The sequence below is a fragment of the Calliphora vicina genome, chromosome 5, assembly GCF_958450345.1.
Source record: "Calliphora vicina chromosome 5, idCalVici1.1, whole genome shotgun sequence".
In the NCBI taxonomy this organism is placed as follows: domain Eukaryota; kingdom Metazoa; phylum Arthropoda; class Insecta; order Diptera; family Calliphoridae; genus Calliphora; species Calliphora vicina.
Genome location: NC_088784.1, coordinates 17,698,056 through 17,701,301, shown reverse-complemented (window position 1 = coordinate 17,701,301; position 3,246 = coordinate 17,698,056). Strand labels below are relative to the sequence as shown.

The 3,246-nt window shown below is 25.6% G+C and overlaps 1 long non-coding RNA gene across 1 annotated transcript; it reads right to left on the bottom strand.

Annotated features, from left to right (window-relative positions):
* Positions 1-1,148: 1,148 nt before the first annotated feature.
* On the bottom strand, positions 1,149-2,623 carry LOC135960018 (uncharacterized). The gene is made up of 3 exons (XR_010576568.1): positions 2,516-2,623; positions 1,621-1,821; positions 1,149-1,554 (listed from the first exon to the last, which is right to left on the bottom strand). It is a non-coding gene; the product is annotated as an uncharacterized LOC135960018 (long non-coding RNA).
* Positions 2,624-3,246: the final 623 nt, after the last annotated feature.

The following is a 3,246-nucleotide window of genomic DNA, read 5'->3' as shown; positions in this document are numbered from 1 at the left end:
CTTATACTTTACATGGTTTACATGAAGTAGAATTTTTATGTTTTAAATAATTTTTAATTTAAAACTATATTTTAAATTTATTTTGGTAAAATTGTCATTAGAGCTAGACATTTTGACTTGTTTACATTTTGTAAATAATGTAAACAATGTAATTTATACTGGAAATATAATGTTTACTTAGGTAAAATGTGTATCATAAAACAATTTTTAATTATGAATTATATTTTATATAAACTATGACAAAATTGTGATCAGAGATGGAAATTTTGAATTGTTTACATTTTGTAAATAATGTAAAATTTTAATTTCTACAGAAATTATATTGTTTACATGGGTAAATTGTCCGAAACCTAAAATAAGTTTTAAATAGAAGTTATATTTTATATAAATTTAGCAAAAATTGTAAACAGGGATGGAAATTTTGAATTGTTTACATTTTGTAAATAATATAAACAATGTAATTTGTATAGGAATTACATTGTTTACATAGGTAAAACTTGTGTATGATAATACAGTTTTAAAATAGAAGTTATATTTTATATATATTTAGTTATAATTGTGATCAGAGCTGGAAATTTTGTATTATTTACATTTTGTAAATAATTTAAACAATGTAATTTTTAAAGAAATTCAATTAATTTTTGATAATCTATTCATAAAATTGGTTTTTAATAAAAAATATTAAATTTTATTGAGTTGTCTGCAAATGTTGTGTTTAATTTACATTGTTTACATGAGGTTGAATTTGTATTTATTAAATAATTTTTAATAAAAAACTATATTTTATATTTATTTTGGTAAAATTATCATTAGAGCGGGAAATTTTGAATTTTTTACATTTTGTAAATAATGTAAACAATGTAATTTGTACATCAAATATACTGTTTCTATAGGTAAAATGTGTGTATCATAAAATAATTTTTTAGTAGAAATTATATTTTACATAAAGGATATTCATTTAAAAAAAATGGAAAATTACACTCCGATTTTTTAACTTTTACACAACAAAAACATAAACAAAATTCCACAAAAAAATACAAATTATTGTTTGATTTTTTTGTTCTTGTTTTTGTTTTAAAGTGTAAAAAAATCATAGTGTAATTTTCCATTTTTTTGAAATGAATACCCTCATATATTTAGTAAAAATTGGTGAATAATGTAATTTTTAAAAGAAAATTCTACTAAACGCATACTTAATATTTAATTAACCATTAATTCCATATTAATCATACGTATGTTGTGGATTTAAAATTAACGCCAAAAGGTATGCTACACAATTATTGTGAACAACATGTGTTGTGAAAAGTAGTGGGTGGCGTATACTTAATATTATGTTAAACATCAATTCAATAGTAAGTATACGTTACGTGTCCTATAATTAATACGAGTAAAAAAAGATGAAAAAAAAAGAAATTTAGACTAGTTTTTGTAAATAATAAAAACAATGGAATTTGGTTCATATGGGTAAAATTTGTTTTCAGGCTATTGAAAAAGTAGTTTTGAAATTTTCCAACTGTGTACAAATTCCTCCTTTGTATACCTGCTCACACAATGCTTGCAATGAGAAAGAATATGTTATTAATTAATTAAAATATATAAAAATCAAATACACAAACATACAATATATCAGAGATAGGAAACGGATATGAAATGAAAATATCAATACAAACGGCAGCAATTATTTCACAGAAAGTTCAAGCAAAATAATTGAAAAAAAAATTTATAATGAAATTGTTGAAATTAATAAATGTTTCATTAATTTGTTTCAAAGAACCCAAACGCACTTGTCAACAATGACAGCACGATACATTTTTCCGTTTGCTGAACCAAAAAAACAAAAAAAACGAATCATTCAATTGATTATTTAAATTAAAAGTAATGAGTTTTAATAGGATAAGGATTTTCCGTCGACTATTTCCGATATTAAACAAATACGGTTTTTAATAACAGCCAATGCAGATTTTTTTTTAACAAACAGCTAATAAATTGTTTAAAGATTTTAAAATTAAATTGAAATGCTATATTTGGCTGTATCTAATCTGAAATACACTGCAGCTAAACTATTCAGGCCTACACAAAATTAGTTAGTGGTTTCCAGTAGTTCTGCGAACTGTTCTCTGGATAATTGACACTATACAGCATTACCTGGAATGAGTAAAGCGGACAATTGTCTACTATTTGCATTATAAAGGATTTTTTTAATAAACCATTTTAGACCATTATTTCTGCTCTTTTAAATTATACTTAGATTAAATGTATCTACGATTTGTTTTGTTCAAATGTTTCTCTCTATTCCAATTCCAATTTCTCTTCCAATTACATTACCATCATTCATAAACTACTCGCATTTCTTTTTACTTCTTCTAATAAACTTTGTTTGACAATAATTTATGATGATTACCTTAAGTCCATAATATTTCTAAAGAAATTATTTCCTTAATGATCTGTTCTTTAATATTTTCCATATTTTTTTTTTTCATTTTCTTATTTTATTCACGCCTGCAATTTTTCATACCTATGCAAGTATCCAGGTTGTTGCTCGCTATTTGCTTGTAACTAATTTTTCAATATTTGTTGAGGTGTCGTCTTCAAACCAAACTAAAAGTCATTAATTATAGAAAATATGACAGCAGAAGAGAAGTAAATATATAGAAAAAAAAACTAATAAAATCAAGTGGATAATTGTAGTATAAAAACTACAAGTAATTAGAGATAGCGATAAGATAAGAAAAAAGTAAAAAATATAATGATTAGTTTCAAAATATATAAAGGAATTGTTAAGGTAAGATTGAAGCGAATTTGTGAATCTAAAAGGAACTAGGAATGAGGCAAATATTGGAGTATAAAAGGAACTTGGAGAGGACAATTTAACATCTTGTCTCCAGGTTTCCTCCAATGGTCGAACGGAATTTAACGCGAAAATCGGAAGGGAAGAGATATACGATCCAACAATCGGCAGATTCAGTTTGCATGAAGACACCAATGATAACAGCTTGACTCTGATATCCTTTGACGAGGCATAAACATGGCAGTGAGTAGCACCAGGTTTAAACATCTCGATATTCACAAGGCAACGTGGATAACCCCTGATCAATTACCGAATAATCAAATTGATCACATTCTTCTGGAAGGAAGGCTTAGCTCCAGCGAGCTAGACGTGTATTTGCTACGAGGTGCCAACATTGTTTTGGATCAATAGCTTGTTACAGTTCGTACTCGTCTGAATTTAGAGAAAAATACACAAAC